Genomic DNA, 10,979 nt, shown 5'->3' on the forward strand with positions numbered 1-10,979 from the left:
ATATATATATATATATATGGTCAGTACCATCTCTCAAGTGCACACTGTGGACCAGAGGGGTGCTTTTTTGTTTTTTTTTTAATCAGCAAAAGAAGGATACTTTATTGATAAAATCAACATGCAATGCATATGAAATTACATGAATAAATAGAAGGTAAGAGCAAAAACCCTCATCAGATAATTTGAATCATTTATTTATAAGATATGTAGATCATTTTAAAAAAATAAAAATAAAAAAATTCGAATTGATTTTATAACCATAGTTTATATTGTATTATTATATTTTTCATTAAAAAATATGAATGACAAATATAATTTTAAAAATGGACAATGTATTCTTTTAAAATAAATATAATAAAATACACCACAAGAATTAACACTTTTGCCGACCAAAAAATTGGTCACTAAAAGCCCATTTTTGGTCGGCAAAAGTTATCTGCAACCAATTTTTTTGGTCGCTACTTTGGTTGCCAATTGAGGGTCGGCAAAAGTAATTCGCGACCAAAATTTTGGTTGGTCGGGAAAAGTCGGATTTGCCGACTAAATTTTTGGTCGCTAAATATATCATTACCGCGACTAATTCATTTAGTCGCTAAAACACTTTGGTCGCGAAAAGTGATATTTTCCCGACCAAATATCTTAGTCGCCAATTGACACATTTCGCGACCAAAAAGTTTGGTCGCCAATTATCACATTCAACGACCAAAAAGTTTGGTCGCCAATTGTGACATTCCACGACCAAAAACATTTTGTTGCCAATTGTCACATTCCGCGACCAAAAAAATTGGTCGCCAATTGTCACATTCCACGACCAAATTGTTTGGTCGCCAATTGTCACATTCCGCGACCAAACATGATTTGCGCAACTAAAACTTTAGTCGGCAATAGACCTATTCGCGACCAAATCCTTTGGTTGCCAAAATTAATAATTTTAACGACTAATTATTTAGTCGCCAAATGTGCTTGGTGATACACCGACTACTTTATTTAGTCGGCAAAAGTATAACTTACTGAGGCACGAGTGCCCTTACTAGTTTTGGGGCTTTGATTAGCAAAAGCTATTGGGAATTTGGGACAAAAGTACAACATTTCACACTCTCAGTTGCCATGGAATGCAAAAGATCGAAACATTTCCCCATCAATCATAAACATTTCCCCACAACTTTATTTCTTTACAATTGTGTCAAGTACAAAGAGAGACAGACACAGAGAGAGAACAGAATCAACTTAACCTTCCCCACCAAAAAAATAGCAAGACTGTCTGCAAGATAACAAGGTAAAAGCTACATATTAAACTTTACATTCCCAATATATCCATTCATGCAGCAGTGGCATGAAAGTTACCCTTAGATGGCTTTGCACATTCGCTTGCTTCTTAAACCATTCTTCGATTCTCCTACTTAATGTATTGGGAAAGCCACTTAAAGCCATCACCATATCCCATCTTGCGCACGATACTGCACATGAAGACCTCAATAGGACGGACATTTGAGTCAGCGAGGTCAACATTACCCTTACCGGTAGTAACACCAGTCAAACCCAAGTAATATCTCAACTCATCCTCTGAGGCAACATAGGGTATGTCAATCTTGTTCCCAAGTATGAGAAACGGGACATTTGCAAGTGAATCGTCTGAAAGGAGGGCATCCAGCTCCTTTTTGGCCTCTGCAAATCTCTCTTTGTCGTATGCATCAACAAGGTAAACTACAGAATCCACTTGCATGATGATCAAAAATTATATACTATTTGTGAACAAGGCACGAAAAGGACAAGGCATGAAAAGGACAAGGCACAAAAATTATATACTATTCCATCCCATTGAGGTTCATTAATAAGCAAAGTAGATGAAACAGATGCAGCAAGATCGACCAGAGACCTTGGTTTAAACACCTAAGAATGGAAATGCATTGGGAGATGAATAAATGAATCAACAAAGTGGTCCGTTGTCACAAACCAATCCATGTCATGTTAAAAGGGAGACTATATACAGGAAAGGTGGCAATATAAAATACGATGGTATAATGATTGCTCCACATCCTCATCATCATCTTCTCATCATTGTTTTTATTATAATACACATCATCAAAATCTGTTTTGGTTTTCCATTAAACAAGAATGATACCTTTAGAATGGGTCTTGTTGGCTTCTCATAACTCATAAAATCATCACTGCTGCTGGTCCACCATTCTGCAGAGCATGCTCAGCAGCAACACATATCTCTGCAAGTCTCATAGGTCGATCGATGCAGCTTTCAAAGTTTCCAGGTGAAGAATTAGTTCTTGACATGGAAACAGTATTTACTTTAGCTGAAAGAGGGCTTCCTCGGAGATGCATCTGAACCTAAGCTGCCAGCATGTAACAACTGGGTAAGGGCTCAAAAGAATTCAAAGGATCTGAAGACAAAGACATTTACATATACACAAAGATACAAATATTAGAGTTCATTTCTTCAACAATTAGAGGGGAAAAAAAGGAGGGGGGAAGGTTGTTATCAGCAACTAGTATGCTTGCTTCCAAAGCAAATTAAAGCAGTTTAGTACATTTTAAGTCAAAACACTGGAACTAACCAACAAGATTGTATTCCCCCTCCAAGAAATTATGCATTTCTTTGAATAGCATGTAACAATATATTGCATTCAATTACTAAATTTCCATTACCCATCAATAAAAGCTGAGCGACCATCAAATAATTCAAACACATTCCCAGCAGAAAGAGAAGCCTTTTGGCGATTAGCTTCACGCAGAAGTAAAGATGGTTCAAGAGGTAATGGCTTCCTCTGAATACCAAAGTGCTTAACCCTTGGTGTCGTTTGAATAATCATCTGCATGGATTTAAGGAATACATAAACAATAACATTTTTCAATGAGAATGAAATTAGGATCAGTAACAACTATAATTACGATAATTTTGAGAAGGATTACTTAAACCGCATTATTGACATGTTAACTGAGGTGAGGAAGGGCATGTTGTATCTCAGAAAAAGTGCCCACAAAGACATAGTCTATTTTAGTGAAACATTTAATCCTAACCCTCAACTTGAGCCACATTACCATAACAATTCAATGCAAGGACACAAGCACTGCTCAGGTTAGTAGTACAAATTTCCAAAAACTGCTTGTTTTTTTTAACAAGGTTTTTTTTTGTTTTTTGACAACCTGGTCCTTACAATCCTCCAGCTCTAGATATCATCTAAGATCCATATTGGTGACTAATGTATGTAATTGAACTGCGACAATAATAAATTTGACTATCCCACAGTTGTTCAGTTATTTCTTCCAATAATCCAAAGTAAAGATGTTGATGATGAAGCTCCTCAGCGCACAGGAGGCATTATTGAAAAAACTAATTTTTACAAAGAAAGTAAAAAACCAGATCATGTTTTCCAGAGTAGCTTTCAGTTTTGGCCCAATTAAAATTGGCCGCTTTGTTAGGATGTCACTGAGGCCATCATACTGAGCCATCAAATGATTTTCGAGTTATGAATAAAATTTTCTTTCATCCTAAAATGTAATTAACTTTATTTGACTTCAGTTAAGACTCATTCTAAACAACCAGCAAACCAGTTGAATCACTTATAACAAAAGAAGCAGAGTATCAATTGAAGTATCCTCGAAATAACCAGTACAAGGTTGGTTTATTTAATTTATATCAGTGCTCAAATTTACAAGCCTTTTCGTAGTTACATGTCAATAATACCAAATTAAAAACCTCACCTTTTCCTTCTCAAACACCTCAGATGAAGCATCAGGTGGAACTAAAGGCCAAACTGCGGGCTTAGGCCAAGGTAGCATGCTGAGTGAAGCACTGCACAAAAGAAAAATATATTAGAGAGAGAGTTGGAGGACCACAGTGCAAGATCAAAGGAACTCTTTGGCAATGCTGACTACTACTTTCAAATAGGATTGGTATGCTAAAAAGTTGTGTTTCTACCTGTTGACAGGACTTGTTTCTATATCTGATCCATAACCAATTAAATATGCAAGCCTCATGAACTGCAACATGGGGAATTACATTGCAATAAGCAATAATTATGGTAGTAAATTTGTAGAAACAAGTGAACAAATGCATGGCTATTCTTTTTTTTCTTAATAAAAAAAAATGGTTGTTAATTGTCACAGGGAAACCATTGAGAAATAAAAATGGAATGAAACATATCATCGCATCTATATGTCAGCAAAAAACATGCCTGGACAACTATTTTTTCCCTCAAACTCCATTCTCGGTTAAAATAACAAATGTTGATTACTTCCACTCACCAAGTTACATAGTATAGTATGCAAACACTGCACTATATCACACTAAGTATATGGAGTTTGGAAGTCACTTGCAATGCGTGTAAACTTTACCTTAATCCGGCATAGTGAATAAAGATCACCTTGAAGGCGATAAAACTCTGTTTCTATATCAGGTGCCACTTGTCCATCACTATAATGAGAAGCAATTGTATTGATTAAAGCCAAGCAAGCAGTTATCACCCAAACTTCACACATACAGAAGGGTAACATACTCTGAAAAAAACACCAAGAAAAGAGAGGTAAAAAGGATAAGAATAAATAACGTTTCAATAATAGCTTAAAAAAAGTACTATTATTACTGTGAGTGAACATTGAACAACATGTCAAATACCTCATGCAGTGCCAATGCCTTTGAAAAGCTGATAATAAATGAATATCCCCTTGATGCAACCTCAAAGGGACGATTCAACTTGAATAAAAGCTGCAAAATTGAGATGTATAATTGCAACAAAGTTAAAACACAATTGCAGAAAACCAAGTACCCTTGAAATGTGGCGAGACAAAATATTTAAAGTTTTGACCAATATAACAAGCACTGTAGAAAACTTAAGAAAGTATGGCTCCAGTGAGGCAATTAGTATAGATATTACAAATGAAGTTTAACAATAAAATGTAGAATTAAGTTAACTATGATATACTGAGCACGTACTAAAGCAAGTTCAAGCAGTGCATCCCAATTTCCAATATGCAAGAAGAATAATATAAGTGTTACTGATAAATGAAAGACTCAACGCTACGAAAAATTTTACATGCCATAAATTGAGCATGATTGAGGAAAACAAATAATTCAATAACTTCTGGTATGAAATAAAAAACATAATTTTCCATTATGTATAACTTCTCCTGTTATTATCTAAAACCAACCTAAGTTAATCCTACTTCTTTGTCTTGCACACCTTTGCTTGGCAGGCAAAAAGATACTGTCTGAATTCAAATTCTCTAAATGAATCATCTTCAGTAATCTGTGTTAATGGTTTGTTCCCAGGGTTTAGCACTGCAGCTTGATCATCTCCACGGTCCATTCCTCCAAAGTCCCAATGTTTCCCTCACATAACTGCATTACATGAAAAAAGTAAACACATACAGAAATTGACAGATATTTTTTAAATTGGCAACACTAATGAAACACATAAATTGATAGCTACTTTTAATATTGTCATCACTAATGAAACACAAAGAATGAATTAATTTTGTGAATCAAGAGAAGACAACAATGACTGAGAAAACACAATACAAATATAGCAAGAGAAAGATGTTTAATGAGTACTTATAACTTATAAGAACATAGAGATTCAAATTTCGCATAGTAAGGCCACTGAGGGACTTCAAGTCTTCGAGACAGAGTGCTAAACAACAATCTACATACCCTAAGGAAATTGACAGTTGTTTAGTAGGAGAAACAATCAAGAAGATGAAAATAAGGCCCCAACATGGTCTATTTTTAACATGGAAAAATTATATAATATGGTCTTAAAGAGTGAAGAAAGAAAAATTCTTGGGGAGGGGGGGACAATAGACAAAAACTGAGCATGCTCATTCAACAAAGCCTTATTCAACTACAAGGAATTCACTACACAGAGCCATTTTGTGATTCACTGCCATCCTATAGTATGTCTTAAACCAATTTCTAATGATACTGCCCTGAAAAAAGATGTGTACTAAAATAATAAGTATGAACCGGGGAAATTGAATTCCCAACTATGCTGGACTGGCATCAGGTGTCGTGTCCCTACATACCTGTATCCAATTGAACTTTTCCTGTTATTATGACAAAAATTATATACTCTTTGTCATATAAATGAGCTGTGATTTGTCCTTTTCGTGCCTTGACAGAGAAAAAAACTAACAGCAATAACAATAATAGGATGGAAAAACATTATTGTCCTTTTTTTCTTTTGGGTGTAGGTGGGTGGGTGGGTGGGCAGTAGGGACATGGGAGGGGGATCGACCAAATTGCATCCTAAATAAATAAAAAAATGTCGTTAGTGCATAACACTTTCAGAAATGTAGCTACTTACCTCATTACCATGCAAATCAACCAGTGTTTTCAACTCAGCTCTACGGAAAAGTGCTACATGTACATGTCCTAGCAGAAAATATAATAGCTGAAAATCACAGAGAATAAGGGTAGCCAAGAAGACTAATTAGAAAGACCAACCAATGAATTTGCTTAACTAATGCAATGCAATAGTGCTGACCAAACACAAGTACCTTGCTTATTGGATATGCTACAGGAAAACAAATCCAAACAAGAACGCAGACAAATGGGGCTACAACTGCACCAATAGCCAACCCATATCTAGAACAAACAGATTGTTGTATAATCTGTTCATACAGACTAGTAGTAATTAGCGCATGCAAATTCACCATGCTGATTTAACCAGGAAAATTGAAACATCATGATGCGAAAAATAAATTTGAGTTTTCTAAAAGCACTTCTTCAGAAAATGTATCCATGCTACAAGAACATAACTCAAGTTTTCTAATAAGCACTTTTTCTAATGGGCAGACACATTCCCACCTCAATTGCCCATGTCGCAAATTGCAGGGATAAGAAATCAGTTTTAAGTGGGTAAACTCGGGCACGAATACCCTAATAAACCATAAATTGCACTGCAAATTCAAGCAGCTGTCCACCTGCTCCAAATTTTATAGCTCTCTTCTAAAGAAATGTTACCTAAGATAAATCCCTCACCTCTCCAAATAGAAGTATCAATGTAACTGAAATCAGGATGGCACCCCAAGCAGTGATTAGACTATACAGAAATATGGGAAGTGCCTGAGGAAAAGAACATCTAAAAACATCAAGTACTTCACGTTACATGTTACTAAAAATAGCTTGGTTCAACATGTCATAATATATGTACCTCCATGGCAGCAGCATTGCATATAAGCAGCAGCATTGCATATAACCACAATAATTACGAATCTGACACAGTTCACCCAGAAATCCAAAGTAGGTTTCCTCAATGAAAACTTGAAGGGACAAATATAGTCCAAGGGACAAATAGTAGTGCAGATAATAGAATACCAAAACTGACAACACATACAAAAACACCGAGATCACAGGCTAATTTTCTCTCAGCTGAGCAACAATAAATTTATCAGTAGCCTGTGCAACAATAAATTTATCAATACCAAAACTAACAACACATACCAAATCATATCAATAGAATCAGTGAGCCCACACACATATCATTTCCAGTGCTAATTTTCCTAGGGCTCATTTACATTTCCTGCAATTTATTTGTGCACCAATTACTTTCACTTAGAAAAATAAGAAACAAAAAATACCAACAAAAATAAAAACTATCAGCCACCAAGAGACACACGACCAATCAAGCAAAGATAAAAATTGACAATTACAGCATAAAAAGGTTTTTGGTATAAATAAAATAAGCAAGTTTAACTTAAAAACAAACAAAAACCCCAATTACCCAAGTCAGTTCCCAGGGGAAATGAACTATCAGTTCACAACATCTACAATAACCTTAAAACGACACAATGACCTCCTTAGATGTGAGGAAAAACATGATACCTCTATATGCAGATTTGCAAGTTGAGCTACCCAGCAGCACTGACAAAATCACTTGGAACTAGAAGAAACTTCTTCAGAGGAGGATGTTTGGCCCGCTCATGTATGCACTCTGTCAATGATTGTAATTTCACAGAACCGTCCTCATTTGTTGCTATGAGATCATAAGAAAACCCTCCATTAATATGTAAATTATTTTTTCTAAATTTACACTGAACACTAATTTCCCCTTTATATAAGTAAAGGGAACATTTTGTAGGCAACCAAATAGAGAAATTAGAAAATATAAAGAACAAGAAGGCTGACAATATATATATATACATCCTACTAACTTGGCTTTCCAAAATCCTCTTCACACTCGCTACACATCCTCCACCCAAATCACCAGTGTCAACCTATCTTAATAGAATAAAACCCTCCACCTAGTGTTCGAAGCTCATCAACAAAACCTAACTCTGCTAAGCATTTACATCAAGAAAATAACCCTTGTGGAAATAATAACAAGATAAAGAAGGATGATGAGAGAGGACACTAAGCCCGTGAAGTTACACTGACTCCCCGAGTCAGTCCCCTCTCTCTTCTAGAAACAAAACCCAAATGCCTTCTGAATACAAGAATGCAAACAGACCTCCCTATTCCTTCACCTGTAAAATATGAGAAACATTTATCAAAATAAGAAGCATTAAATAGGGCCAACCGTGTCACCGCCCATCAAGTCATAAAATGAAATTTGAAGCAAAACCTCTACATAGATAATGCAAACAAGCCATCAATCCAGTAATCAGATCTCAACCTTCTTGAGGTAATTCAAAACCTAAAATTTTAGAGAAAATCTTTTTGGGAAATCAAACTTATTATAATCAACCCAAAACATTCTAAAAAGCTTCCAAATTTCAATATTGATAAAAGGGGATACCTTTCTCCGACGATTAAGCAAATTGTCCACAACCAAATATTTACATCATAAATGGGATAATTCATCGAATAATTTATTAAAATTCTTTAGACAATCATCCAACAAAAAGTTCAGCAAAACCCAAATCAGATTCCCAAAATCGGAATTGAAACAAGAACGATCTGCAACAAAGGATCTAAACCCAAAAATACCAATTGATCGATCAAAACAAAAGAGACCCATTACAGATTATGAGTTTCAATAGTGATCGGAACCTTTGAACGAGTATTATAAAGAACAAATCAAAATCACACGAAGAAAAGAGACAAAGAGGGAGAAAATAGACAAATCAAAATCACCGTGTCACCGCCGGCTGCGGAAGGGAGCGAAGCAGCACAGTGCAAGTGAGAGCGAACAGAACACAAAGTCGTGAGCGAATTTGGGGAATGAGAGATTGAATTCAATGCTTTTGATCTCTGAGACTCGCCATTGAAAGGTCGTGTGAGTTGAAGAGACACGGATTGGCAATTAATCGGACGGTGTAGACGACAAATGAAGAGTGTTGTTGTTGTTACAGATAAAGTTGACTCCATTGGAATAGAGCTTCAATTAAAATTCAATTCACAACATCAACTCCATTGGAACAGAGCCTACAGTGTTTCGCCTCTGCTCAGCAGCAACAGCCAACACAAAGGCAATGACATCGAAGACGAAGACCGCAATCAGTAAGATCTTTGATGCCATTACAATGGAATTCATCTTCTTCACACACGCCACAGATCTAGATCTGTACCTTTGCTTACTCTCTCTACTATGCATTTTCTCTCTCTACATATAGATATAGATATAGATATATATATATATAGAGAGAGAGAGAGAGATAGACTGGAGTGTTGGTGAAGCAAAGAAGTCTGAGATATATATCTACTGAAGCATGTAGATCTTAACTGATCTGCAATAGAGCTCAAGATGGACAGAGCGAAGACCTACGATGGAGCTTGCGAGAGATAGACTGGAGTTTTTACACCTACGATGGAGCTTGCGAGATGGACAGGGCTTTTTTTTAATTTTTTTTTTCTATTTTCCTAGTGCAAAAATTTCAATTCCCGCCCCACGTTTCAAAATTCCCTCCCAAATTTTTGGCGACCAAAATACCAGATTAGTCGCAGAAAATGTACCTTTTGCCAACAAATTTTTTTAGTTGCCAAATCTCAATCAACGTCGCTAAAAGTGCTAATTTGGTGACTAATTTTTTTTGGTTGCTGAAAATAAGTTTTTGGCGACCAAAATTTTGGTCACCAAAAAAAATGTGACCTTTCGCGACCAAATTTATAGTTGGTCGGCAAAAGCATACCACTTTCTGCGACCAACTTATTTTTTGGTCGCCAAAATATAACTTTCTGCGACCAATAATATTTGGTCGCCAAAAATAATGATCATTCGCGACTAATTAATATTTGGTCGCCAAATGTCATTTTTTTGCGACCAAAATTTTTTTGGTCGGCAAAAGTGGTCGCCAAATGTGTAAATCCTTGTAGTGATAAACCATTTAAATCGGGAAGAGAGAATCATCTTGCATATACGTAAAAGGGGAATTTGCCTCCACTGATTAATCAAGAGATCAACAAATAAATGAGTTGCACCATTCTAAATTACCCGACCAGCAATTGCTAGCCAAAGGACACTCGACGATTTAGATAGGTAATAATATATACAAGACTAAACAAGTAAATGTATTAGTTAAAGATATACCTCTTTTTGCTCTCCTTCACAATGAAAACTATAAGTCTTTATATAGGGTTAACATGCTTTCCATTCTATCCAATGAAAATAAGTTACTTCATTCATTGAGTATAAGCCACATATATAGCCAAAAACCCGTCTAAGTATATGTATAGCAGAACAAGTTGACAAGTTGTATTACAACTTATTCATTTCATCTTTTAATTCTTATTCCATGTAGGTATTATGTGAGCCGGCTTTATATGGGTTGTTTTTTTGTCCCCCCACAATATTTATATATATATATATATATACTTGTGTGTATGTTTTTCATAAAAATGTACAGATTTAATATATTACATATCTGGCAATAAGTCGTCCATTAAAATATATCAAATTGTAAAATAGATTTCAAAAAGGATAAAGAGAATCTCCTAGAAGTGTAAAATAGTTTGAATATCTTAATTAATGCTCACCTCTACATTAATTACAAATAAAATATTTTGAATCTGAGGTGGCCGCCTAGTATAT

At 35.5% G+C, this 10,979-nt stretch overlaps 1 long non-coding RNA gene and 1 pseudogene across 1 annotated transcript; both read right to left on the minus strand.

Annotated features, from left to right (window-relative positions):
* Positions 1-1,396: 1,396 nt before the first annotated feature.
* LOC114312272 (small COPII coat GTPase SAR1A pseudogene) lies at positions 1,397-1,723 on the minus strand (annotated as a pseudogene).
* A 1,999-nt stretch (positions 1,724-3,722) lies between these two features.
* LOC114312229 (uncharacterized) lies at positions 3,723-4,495 on the minus strand. The gene is made up of 3 exons (XR_003646781.2): positions 4,348-4,495; positions 3,932-3,993; positions 3,723-3,805 (listed from the first exon to the last, which is right to left on the minus strand). It is a non-coding gene; the product is annotated as an uncharacterized LOC114312229 (long non-coding RNA).
* Between the last annotated feature and the right edge of the window lie 6,484 nt (positions 4,496-10,979).

Source organism: Camellia sinensis, chromosome 10, assembly GCF_055761805.1.
Source record: "Camellia sinensis isolate YWXY chromosome 10, ASM5576180v1, whole genome shotgun sequence".
NCBI classification, from domain to species: domain Eukaryota; kingdom Viridiplantae; phylum Streptophyta; class Magnoliopsida; order Ericales; family Theaceae; genus Camellia; species Camellia sinensis.